Source organism: Scyliorhinus torazame, chromosome 8, assembly GCF_047496885.1.
Source record: "Scyliorhinus torazame isolate Kashiwa2021f chromosome 8, sScyTor2.1, whole genome shotgun sequence".
Classification (NCBI taxonomy): domain Eukaryota; kingdom Metazoa; phylum Chordata; class Chondrichthyes; order Carcharhiniformes; family Scyliorhinidae; genus Scyliorhinus; species Scyliorhinus torazame.
The window spans coordinates 32,097,932-32,111,220 of NC_092714.1; positions in this window are offsets into that span (position 1 = coordinate 32,097,932).

Consider the following 13,289-nt stretch of genomic DNA (forward strand, 5'->3'; position numbering starts at 1 on the left):
CTATTGCAGATTATTTGAAATTAGTAAAACTTTTGAAAAGTATCATGTTTTGAAAGGCTGTTTCCTTACGTCAATGTTAATGAGTAGGAATTGGAATAAGGTGACAATTCTGGGCGTCATAGGGGATTCTGCATTGGGTGACTGGATGTTTCTGGGGCTGGAATCTGGATTTCAAGTTTATTTTTAAATAGAAGATTATCCTACCCTCCTCTCGCTCGCTACCTACTGTCTCGGTTCGATTCCAACTTCTGAGACATAAAGTTTTGTTTCGGACTCCAGCATCCGCCGTATTTTGCTTTTATTTAAGAAAGTTATGACTGCGACGACTCCCCCAGTGTGTGGTTGGTGGACGTTATTCTAGGCTGGCATTCCCGTGCAAAGATGAGCGACAGCTACGTTGTCGGGATGTGTTCCTCTTTGGGTGCAATATTAAACTAAACTCTCTGAACGTGGATTTAGAAGATCTGAAAACTATCCGGAGAACAACGACTCCTGCAGTCCTGATCAGCATTCTCCCCTCAACAACATGTCAAAAAAGATTCACCAATCATTCAGATTTAATCTCTGCATGGGAAAAGTGTCAACGCCCACGGAATTAATTTTCTGGGAATGTTTGGGCCTGTTTCTCGGAGTGGAGTAACTTCCATCGCCTCCACTTGCTCTCTTTCTTCTCCGGCGTGAAACTTCGGACACCCCCCTCCTGCCATCGCAACATGGCCGCCTGGACCCGTCTGCGCATGCGCGCTGGTCCGCGCATGCGCAGACCATTCACCACCGCCACCTTATTTCGCTTTCGATTAATGGACACCGCACACGACTGAGTCGGCAAGTTGTTCGGAATATCCAGCATACAAGTATTTTACCGACGCTTGGAGAACGTGTTGCAGTGTTTTACGAGGAGTGGCAGGGATCGTTAATGAGCGCCGATGCTTTTAACTCTGACTTTACTGATTACTTCACCCCATAAAGATGGCGGGCACGCGTGCAAGTGCGCATGTGCGGTGCTGGCAGTAAATGTGGCTTTCAATCTCCATCTGAGAGAACTGGAGTGAGAGTCCCATTGCCCATCTTCTGGAGGCTGCCTGGCGTTAGAATTTGGAAAGAGATGGCAATGGCATGATGTAGTTTTATTTATCCTCTATCCCATCCTAATCCCTAGCCTTGGAATCTGATATTACTGTTGAAGTCTCATGTTAAAAAAGAATATAACACATAAGTGTTGCAATGCGACCGTGAGCAAGGGGTTAAAATAAATGAATGATTTCATAATTGTTGTGTTCCGTGATCTTGTCTAGTAATGAATCTACAGAACTGCTGGTGACTTAGCCAGAACTCGGATTTATTAATGTACACATTGTAAGGTAACGATCAAATGCAGACAAATTAGAGGCTTCTTCATTAAATGTTTTTAAGATAAAGATAGATAGTTTTTTTGAAGAATAAAGGGATTAAGGGTTATGGTGTTCGGGCCGGAAAGTGGAGCTGAGTCCACAAAAGATCAGCCATGATCTCATTGAATGGTGGAGCAGGCTCGAGGGGCCAGATGGCCTACTCCTGCTCCTAGTTCTTATGTTCTTAAGTTATATTAGACTCTCCTGGAACGACCCTTAGATCATAGAATTTACAGTGCAGAAGGAGGCCATTCAGCCCATCGAGTCTGCACCAGCTCTTGAAAAGAGCACCCTACCCAAGGTCAACACCTCCACCCTATCCCAGTAACCCCACCCTAAGTGCAATTTTGGACACTAAGGGCAATTTTGGACACTAAGGGCAATTTATCATGGCCAATCCACCTAACCTGCACATCTTTGGACTGTGGGAGGAAACCGGAGCACCCGGAGGAAACCCACGCAGACACGGGGAGGATGTGCAGACTCCGCACAGACAGTGACCCAAGCCAGAATCGAACCTGGGACCCTGGAGCTGTGAAGCAATTGTGCGATCCACAATGCTACCATGCTGCCCACTTATGCATGACTATCCTCATGTATGCCTTACAACCTTCTGGCCGTAGCTGGATATCACCTGACTTATATCTGATGCCATCTGCAGGTGGGAGGTCACACTGCTGAATACATGGCCACCTGCTGGTGGGTGGTCACACTGCTGAGTACATGTAATATTATCGACAGGCATATCACCACAGTAATGACATCTAAGCTTGAAGCACGGTACCATAGTGGTTAGCACAGTTGCTTTACAGCTCCATGGTCCCACGTTCGATTCCCGGCTTGAGTCACTGTCTGTGAGGAGTCTACATGTTCTCCCCGTGTCTGCGTGGGTTTCCTCCCATAGTCCAAAGATGTGCGGGTTAGGTGGATTGGCCATGCTAAATTGCCCTTAGTGTCCAAAAAGGTTAAGTGGGGTTTACGGGGTTGGGGTAGATACGTGGGCTTGAGTGGGGTGCTCTTTGTAAGGGCCAGTGCATACTCGATGGGCCGAATGGCCTCCTTTTCAGCACTGTAAATTCTATGAAATCATTTGTCATGTGTTTTGTGCCTGTGTTATTCCTTACAGCATTTGCAGATAGGGATAATCAAAAGAAAGATACAAATTGAAAACAAATGGACATTTTAGCTCCTTTGTCTAATATCTTAACCTTTTTTTCCATCAAGGGACCTTAACATTGCTAAATGATAATAGGATTTTCATCTCCACTATCCAGAAAACGGTTCTGTGGGTGGATCATTGTCCATGTGAAGAACTTCCTGACGTCAGCCCCAGATATGCCCTTTGCCAATTTGAAACTGTGTCCTGTTGTTCGACTATCATGGTTTAATTTGAAATAGATCCCCCTTTTCTAAAATATTTATTATGTATAATTTGGTAAGATCATAAGACCATGAAGATTCGAAGTAGGCCATTCAGCCCCTCAAGCCTGCTCCACCATTCAATAGGATCTACATTCCTCACGTCCACTTTCTTCCCCTTTCCCTGTGATCCTTGATTCACTTACTGATCAAGAATCTATCTACCTCCGCCTTAAATATGCACAAGGACTCTGTCCCCACAGTCACCGGCAAAGAGTTCCAAAGACTCACAACCCTTTTGAGAGAAGAAATTCCTCCAAAATTCAATCTTAAATTGGCACCCCGTTTTTCTGAGACTATGCTCTCTGGTCCTAGACTCTCCCATAAGCAGAAACATCCACTCAGCATTTACCCTGTCAAGTGCCTTAAGAATTCTGTATGTTTCAATGAGATAACCTCTCATTCTTCTAAACTTCAATGAGCAGAGTCCCCACCTGTTTAACCTTTGCTCATAACACAAATCCAGGGACCATCCTCGTGAACCTTCTCTGAACCATGCCCAATGAAATAACATCTTTCCTTAAATAAGGGGACCAAAACTGCTCATAGTACTCCCAATGTGGTCTCACCAGTACCTTGTACAGTTATGAGGCACCTTGGAACACCATAGAATCCCTACAGTGCAGAATGAGGCCATTCAGCCCATCGATTCTGCACTGACTCTCCGAAAGAACACCCTACCTAGGTCCAATCCTCCGCCCTATCCCCATAATCCCACCTCATCTTTAGACACTGAGGGAAATTTAGCATGGCCAATCCACCTAACCTGCACATCTTTGGACTCTGGGAGGAAACCAGAGCACCCGGAGGAAGCCCACATAGTCAGTAGTCAGCCAAGGTCGGAATCTAACCCGGGTCTCTGGCACTGTGAGGCAGCAGTGCTAACCACTGCGCCACCGTGCCACCCTATGTTACAGCAACACTTCCCTACCCTTATACTCCAACCCTCTTGAAATAAGGGCAAAATTCCATTAGCCTTTCTGATTACCTGCTGCACCTGTGTGCTTGTTTACTGCGTTTCTTGCAAGTCATTTTGTGTTGCCGTTTCTATTTAAATAATACCGTTATTTTGTTCTCCCTTCCAAAATGAACAACTTCACATTTTCCCACATATTTCATTTGCCAACTTTTTGCCGACTTACTTAACCTATCAATATCTCTTTGCAAACTGTTTGTACCCCTCTCACAACTTGCCTTTCCACCTATTTTTGTGTCATCTGCAAATGTGGCTGCAGTATATTCACTTCCTTCCTCCGAGTCATTAATATATATTGTAAACAATTGCAGTCCCAGCACTAATCCCTGTGGAACCCCACTGTTGCAGTTTGCCAACCTGGAAAAGAACCTCTCATCCCCATCCTTCATTGCTGTGCTCACAGATCTACATTGGGTCCCAGTCTGTCAATTTGAAAATTTTCATCCACGTTTTAAATCCCACCATGGCCTCACCCCTCCCTATCTTAGTACCCTTGTTCGGCCCTACAACTCTTAGTGATATGAGCTGCACTTCTCCATTTCTAGCTTCTTGCACAACCCCAATTTTAATCACTGCCCCATTGGCAGCTGCCCGGGCCCAAGGAGCTTGAATTCCTCTCCATATGCCTGACCAGCTCTCTTTCCTTATCATTAAAACCTATCTCTTGTGATGAATGAAATCAATTATCATATTTTTGCAGTGATGTTATTAAAACCTATGTTAAGATGCACACAAACAAGTCAAGGGACATCTTGAAAGAAGGACATTCTTGATAAAAGAATGCCTTATGCTTTGGGTACAGATGATGTAGTTATTGGGAGGAGCCAGATCTGCCTGAAAAGTCTGTTGGTCCTAAAACTCGCATTTGAGCAGAGGGGTTTCAGTTTGGCTCCAAACGGTTCTCCCTTTCCAAAGATTCTGCACAGAGAAAAGCAAGTAAAATCCTAGCTGTTAACTTTATTCATGAGTGGTTTTTGAAATATATTGGTTTGTTTAATTGGAATATAGTGGCAGGCTTAGGAAGCAAGTTAAGGTTTTCTCTTTTACTTAAGAACTGTTGTAACTGTTAACAGTAAAGCTATTTCCTTGTTGCTAATGTGGCTTATTCTGTGTTTAAATTAGAATTTGTTTTAACAGAAGAGATACCTATTGGCCAGTGTTATCACTCCTGGGCTGAAGCATTATTTCCACACAGTTTTAGAAATTGAAAATAGTTGGATTCTCATCAGGGATCCTAACACTCTTTAACTAAGCTTTGGCTTACCTGTCCTAATATTTCCTTACATGGCCTTGTGTCAATTTTTTTTTGATAATGCTCCTCTGAACTGCATAGGGGTGTTTTATTGGTGGAACGATATGAATGCAAGTAGTTATCACGTCAGACTGATAGAGTATTTCTCGGGCAACACGGTAGCACAGTGGTTATTACTGTGGCTTCACAGCACCAGGGACCCAGGTTCGATTCCTGGCTTGGGTCCCTGTCTGTGTGGAGTCTGCACGTTCTCCCCGTGTCTGCGTGGGTTTCCTCCGGGTGCTCCGGTTTCCTCCCACAAGTTCTGAAAGATGTGCTCGTTAGGTGAATTAGACATTTTGAATTCTCCCTCAGTGTACCCGAACAGGCGCCGGAATGTGGCAACTAGGGGATTTTCACAGTAAGTTCATTGCAGTGTTAATGTAAGCCTACTTGTGACACTAATAAAGATTATCGTTATTATTCCTCCTGTCCTATTTAACGTTTACAGAGTATTTAACACAGTAGATTATTCAGGCAGCACAGCTATTCAAATCAAGAAAGTCAATCATTCCGAAGGGACTATTCACTATTCCCTCCGCGACGCCCTGTCTACTCTTCTATCATCGCAAACATCTCAACCCCTTACCAAGGCCCCTTACCATGCAATCACAGGAGGTGTAGCAACTTCCCCTTTACCTCCTCAATTATCCTATGCAAGGCCCAAAACACTCCCTCCAGGTGAAGCAGGGAGTCACTTGTACCTCTTTCAATTTCGCTGCTCACAATGCAGTCTCCTCTACATTGGGGAGACCAAACGCAGACTGAGTGACCACTTTGTGGAAGTCCGCATTTGCCCCGACCTTCTGGTTGCTTGCAAATTAAATTTGTCATCTAGCTCTCATCTTCATGTTTTGGTCCTTAACCTGCTACAATGTTCCAGTGAAGCCCAATTCAAGCACTTCATTGTCCAATTACGCAGCTTGCAGCCTTCTGGACTCAACATTGAGTTCAAACAATTTCAAACCATATGTCTTCCATTTTGAATTTTCGTGTTCCCGCCCCCCGACACAAGTGTCAATCTACATCTTGCACTCATGTGTTTCCTTCCAGACAGTGCTGATACCCTTGGGATAGATACCACTTGGATACCACTTGGCATAGAAACCCCGTGATTCCTGCTGGAAATATGGATGTCATATGTATATTTGATTGAGTTGTGATGACCCCTATGAATGAATAGCTTGGTAATACTCATTGTCTGTAGAATGATAGAATCCCTACAGTGCAGAAGGAGCCCATTTGGCCCACTGAGTCTGCACCGACCCTCCGAAAGAGCACTCTACCCATGTCCACTTCCCCCATTCACCCCACCCTATCCCCGTAACCTAACCTGGACACGAAGGGGCAATTTAGCATGGTCAATCCACCTAACCTGCACATCTTTGGAGTGTGGGAGGAAACTCACGCAGACAAGGGGAAAATGTGCAAACTCCACACAGACTGTCACCCAGGGTCAGAAATGAACTCTGGTCCCTGGCGCTGGAGGCAATAGTGCTAACCATTGTGACGCTCCAGGCTCATGAGTTGATTAAGATTCCAAATGTTTCCAGGCTCAGGGAGATGGGGAAAAGAGCAGCAAGTAGTGTGAAGTTGATTCAGTGTGTTGCCCTCTGGAGTCTAGATCAGAAGTTTATTATTTTAAGCCACACTTCTATTTATATAGTGTCTTTTACACAGTAAAAAGTTTCAAGGCACTATGACTATGGCTTAAGTTCACAATTTGAGATAACACTTTATTCAATATTTAAAGAGCTGTACATTGACAGAGGTACTTTCTCCTGAAAGGAACATCAACCATTCAAAACAAAAACATGGAACTGTCCAAGTACCCTGGGCAACATTTCTCATAGTTAATATCACCAAAAAACATTAACTTTATTGTTATTTGTGGGACATTGCCTGAGCAGAATAGAATGGTTTCTGTTTCTGTCAAAGTAACAATGTCCCAGCACTTCTAAGTAATAGTGTGAAAAGTGTTATAACAATAGTGTTAATACCATTTTGAAAATTGAGAGGAAAGGTGCTGATGGCAGCAGACTTGTCAAGAGGTTTGGATAATACCATAAATTTCAAAACTAGAGCTGTTTTCTGGGAGAAAAAAACTATTGTGGAACATAAAATTAGGAGCAGAAGTAGGCAAATCAGCCCCTTGAGCCTTCTCTATTCAATCAGATCATGGCTGATCTCTTCCTGGTCTCAAATCCCCTCCTTACCTCTTCCTCGTATTCCTTTAGCCCATTGTAAAAATCAGAAATGGAGTAAATCTGGAAAGAATAAACATTTTCTTTCTGTTGCCACATCGGGATTCTATGATTCTATTGACAGTAAGTTAGTTATACTCAGAGGCTAGAAATCCTATGGTGAGTAAGACACCTCCTGACCCACCAAAGCATGTCCACCATTTACGAGGCACGCGTCAGGAGGGTAATGGAATACTCTCCACTTGCCTGGATGAGTGGAGCTCTAACAACACTCAAGAACCCTACATCATCCAGGACAAAGCAGCCCGCTTGATTGCTCGTCCTTCCACAAACATTCAAACCCTCCAACACTGACGAACATTGGCACCCATGTGTACCATCTACAAGATGCACTGCAGTAACTCACCAAGGTTCCTTAGACAGCACCTACCAAACCCATGACCACTACCACCTAGAAGGACAAGAACTGTGAAAGTAAATATTTTCGCTTCTGTGGGACAAAAATTCAACACACTCGTTAAGACAGAATAACAAGCTTTATTTTCGAAAACAACTACTTGCAGTAATGGCTGAAACTTGAAGTAAGAGGGCAGTCAACAAAACTGCTCAGTCTTTCACAGGTTCCGTGCTTTTCGTGGAGAATTAGCTCAATATTTATACATTAACTTTATCAAGATTATGTGGCAACAGTTTGGTCAGGAGTTTGATCGGAAATACAAACGGATGCAAAGAGCAGACCATGTTTGGTCATATCACTCATGAAATGAAATGAAAATCGCTTATTGCCACAAGTAGGCTTCAAATGAAGTTACTGTGAAAAGCCCCTAGTTGCCACATTCCGGCGCCTGTTCGGGGAGGCTGGTACGGGAATGTGGCGACTAGGGGCTTTTCACAGTAACTTCATTTGAAGCCTACTTGTGACAATAAGCGATATCACAGAACAGCAGATACCTGGGAACCCCACCACCTGGAGGTTCCCGTCCAAGTCACTCACCCACCCTGACTTGGAAATATAGCGCCGTTCCTTCACTGTCGCTGGAGCAAAATCCTGGAACTGCCTCCCTAACAGCATAGTGGGCGTACCTACCCCGCAAGAACTGCAGAAGGCAACTCACCACCACCTTCTGAAGGGCAATGAAGGATGGCAATAAATGCTGGCCTTGCCAGTGACGTCCATATCCTTGAAATTAATTTTTAAAAAGATGACTTTAATAAATTGGACACAGGTCTGGCACTAGAAAATTATTGCAAAAATCCAACTCGAGTCCTACCTGGCCTAGCCCTCAGGAATCTGCAGCTCACACCACCCATTTAACCCTTATTACACTCTGAGGTGACCCAGCAAACCTCCCAGTTGTACAAACCGAGCAGTAGTAGAAGGCCCACCATTTTTCAAGGCAAATAGCGATTGGTGATAAATACAGCTTTGGTGCATCACCCATATTCTGAGACTATAAAAACCAAGTTGTTATGGTTGAAAGGAATATTCCGGTAAATCTAGTCTTATATTTGGTGAGATTGCAAGGGGACTAAGTATACCTGTACACTAGTGAATGGCAGAGAGGAGGCATTAATTTGGCACTGGTCTGAGGTTCACCCAAACTGGGATTTCATCTGCAACATCTATCTTGAATCAGTCATGTAGAAAGGGATTTCTGCTATAATGTGAGGACAATAAGAGTTTTCAGTATATTACTTGAGTATAAAACTAGTTTGTTATAGCTTGGGACAGCAGAATGCTTCCTACTTCCATCCTCCAATCAATATCGGTGATAGATTAAAAGAAAAGTATTCTTTCCGATAATGCATCTCCTTTTGCAAAAACAACTTCTGTTAGATAAAATAGTGCATAAATAGTTACAATGTCAGATTTGGTTTGAATGATGATTGGAAGGAGGTCAAGTCATCCCTCACAATCTCCAATCTGTTGAAAGGGTGAAATTTGGATTACACTGGAGTAGAGCCATGGTTTTCTGTGTAACCAGCAGATCAGCTGATTTTGCAGGCTTTCTCACACTGCTGCTGCTCAATGTCAGTGCATTCTTATTAAAGCTGAAGAGTTGAGAGATCCTTAGACCTCTGTTATCACTGATTGTTGCACTGACCAGTCGGTGACCCTCTGACATTCCATTGACCGGGAATGTCCACACAGGGCATACAGAGGCCAACTGCAATGATGAACTTTTGCTGACTTTAATTTTCCTGCTGCTCTCAGACCCTTGCTTATCAAAGATCAGTGCAGATGTGTCATCACGTTTTGTGCCTCTGTAATGGAGCACTATGGGAGGATCAGATATGTTATTACGTTTTTGTGTACTTAGACAAGGGTGACTAGTGGACAAATCTTCACTGGCTGGGTTGAAAGTATTTAACACTTTCTGTTTACATACCATAGACTCATTATTGATTACTTCTCCTGTAATGGACTAAACGTCTATTAAAACTTAAGTGCTGAGTCAGTGCAGCAATATTTGATATTCAGTTGCAACATCCAGTGTAGAAGCATGGGCACAGATATTTGTGATGCCTGGGGATAGTGAGAATATTCATATTTAAGCTTTTATCTGAGTTGAGATAAAGTACACCTGTAAAGTATATGTTTTTCCCCCAATTTGAGCTCCCTTCCTGATGCTGCCTTACTTGGACAAGTGATTGTTCATATAGTTCCATTGACTGCCTGTTTGAACCATGGCCAAATGTCGGCAGGGAATATCAGCAGATTACTGAACTATGGTGGGCATCGCCCCCAAATCTGAACATACCTTCATGTGACATCTGTGCATGCAAATTTTGCAGAAAATGAAAATGCTGGCTGGTTTTATTCCCACTGATTTAAGATTTACTGAAAGCAATTATGGTGCTCCATGACAATACCGAGTCATCCTGAATTGGAAATATATCACTGTTCCTTCACTGTCGCTGGGTCAAAATCCTGCTGTGGGTGTACCTACATCTCAAGGACTGCAGCGTTTAAAGAAGGCAGTTTTTCCAGGGCAACAAGGAATGAGCAATAAATGCTGGTCTAGCCAGTGATGTCCACATCCCATAAATGAATTTTGAAAAAGTAATTGTCACATACTCTAGGACTAGGGCTTTTCTCAGTGGAGCGAAGAAGGAAGAGAGGTGACTTGATAGAGGTGTACAAGGTGTTGAGAGGCGTGGATAGCCAGAGACCTTTCCCCAGGGCGGAAATGGCTGTCACGAGGAGACATAGTTTTAAGGTGATTGTTGGAAGGTATAGAGGAGATGTCAGAGGTAGGTTCTTTACGCAGAAAGTGGTGGGTGCGTGGAATGCACTGCCTGCGGAGCTGATGGAATCTGAGTCATTAGGGACATTTAAGCGACTCTTGGACAGGCACATGGACAGCAGTAAATTGAAGGGTTTAGATTAGGTTGGTCCTAGATTAGGATAAATGGTCGGCACAACATCGTGGGCCGAAGGGCCTGTACTGTGCTGGACTGTTCTATGTTCTATACTCTATCTGGGCTTTAAGTAGGGACTATGGGAAAATTTTGAGCCTCTTAAAGAAATGTTTTTTCCCCGCGTGAATTGCGCTGGGTTCTTGGTGGCCTCCCGCTGATTCACTTGGCCCAGTGAAACTTAATTACTGGAGAGCTCCATTTTAACGCCATCCCAGCACTTGTCCAGATCCATTCCAGGGGATGGCTGTCAGGAAGCAGCACTGCATTTCTTAGAGGGAACCCTGACTAGATCCCTGGATGGTGTGCAGCAGAGAAGGGACGTCCTGTACCTGCACTCCAGGAAGTGCCCAACCGCAAGGGGCCACCCCCGCCTAGGAGGGAATAGCTGCATAAGTGAGTGTCAGCTCACTTCAGAAGAGGACGGGGTGGCAGTGCAGGAAGAAGATGAATGATTTTCTTCACACAGCCAGGGTATGTATGCCACCTACAGTCTCTCGCTGCTTCCCTTCACCCCTCCTTGCACTTTCAAGGTGATCTCTCACTCAGCCACCTCACAGGTTTCCCACCTATAAGGCTTCCTCTCCCCTGCATTTTTCCCCCTCCTCTCCCCTACCCCTCCTCTCTGCTATCTATCTCCCTTCTCCCTCACCTCCCCCTCACTCCCTCCTCTCCCTGCCTATCCCCCCTCTCCCTCGCCTCTCTTCCTTCACCCCCACTTATCCTCAGCCCATTCTCGCACCCCCCCCCCCCTTTTCCAATTCTCTCCAGATTTTGAGCTTGCGTCGAGTTTCTCACTGGCGGTGAGTGTGTGCTCTAAATCACCCCCAGTGTATGCATTGATTGTAATCTTCCAAAATTCCCTAGATTCTGGAAAGGCTCAGTGAATTAGAAAACTGCAGGTGGAGTATCACTATTCAAGAAAGGAGGGAGACAGAAAGCAGGAATCTAGACCAGTTAGTCTCACGCCTGTCATTGGGAAAATGCTAGAATCCTTTATTAAGAAAGTAGAAAGTCACAATACAATAACGCAGAGTCAACATGGTTTTGTGAATAGGAACTTGTGTATGACAAAATTAATAGAGTTCTTTGAGGATGTAATAAACAGGATGGATAAAAGGAAACCAGGAGATGTAGTGTATTCAGATTTCCAAAAGGCATTCGATAAGGTACCATATAAAAGATTACTGCTCCTGGTGTTGGGGTTGATGAATTAGAATGGATAGAGGATTGGCTAATAGGAGCAGAGGGTCGGGATAACTGGGTTGGCAAACTGTAACTGGTGAAGTGCTACTGGGGTCAGTGCTAAGGCCTTACCTATTTACAATCTACATTAATGACTTGGATAAAGAGACTGACTGCACTGTAGCCAAATTTGCTGATAATACAATGATAGGTAAAAAGGCCGGTTAACTCAGTTGGCAAATGGGTAGCTTGTGATTCAGAATAACGCCAAAAGCGCAGGTTTGATTTCAGTCCTGGCTGAGGTAGACTTGGGGACCTGCCTCCTCACCCTGCCCCTGATTGTGCAAGCAATGGTGAACCACATTGACAAATACTGCCAAACAAAACAGTGCAGGATGAAACATAGGCACTAATCAGCCAAGGACCTGGCTTCGGGCAGGGCACATGTGCATGGGCAAAAATTTGGCAGATGGAGCCAATTATGAGGGACATGGACAGGGTGGATAGGGGCAGCTTTTCCCCTTAATTGAAGGGTCAGTTAGGGCGGCATGTGGCACAGTGGTTAGCACTGCTTTCTAAAGCACTGAGGACCCGGGTTTGAATCCCGGCCCTGGGTCACTGTCCGTGTGGAGTTTGCACAGTCTCCCCGTGTCTGCGTGGGTTTCACCCCCACAATCCAAAAATGTGCAGGTTAGGTGGATTGGCCACGCTAAATTGCCCCTTATTTGGAAAAACAAATAACTGGTTATTCTAAAATTTTTTAAAAATTGAAGGGTCAGTTACGAGGGGACACAAGTTCAAAGTAAGAAGTGGGAGGTTTAGGGGGGGATTTGAGGAAAAGCCTTTTTACCCAGAAAGTGGTCTGGAATGCAGTGCCTGGAAGGGTGGTAGAGGTGGGATGCCTCACATGCTTTAAAAAGTGCCCGGATGAGTACTTGGCACGCCATAACATTCAAAGCTAAGGGTCAAGTGCTGGCAAGTGGGATTCAGTAGGCAGGTCAGGGCCATTCATGCGCCAGTGCAGACTCGATGGGCCGAAGGGCTTCTTCTGCACTGTAGCATTCTGTGATTCTGTGAAAATGTCAGGTTATCCTCTTTAGCAGGAAGAATGGAAAAACGGAGTATTCTGTAAATGGAGAAAGACTACAGAATTCTGCAGTACAAATGGATCTGAGTGTCCTTGTACATGAATCACAAAAGGTTAGCTTGGAGGTATAGTAAGTAATTAGGAAGGCAAATCAAATGTTGGATTTTACTGCAAGGAGGATGGAATATAAAAGTAGGGAAATCTTGCTACAGTTGTACTGTGCAAATGGTGAGACTGGTGCACAGTTTTATTCTTTTTAGTTAAGGAAGGATATATCTGCATTTGAAGCAGTTCAGAGAAAGTTGCCACATTGATT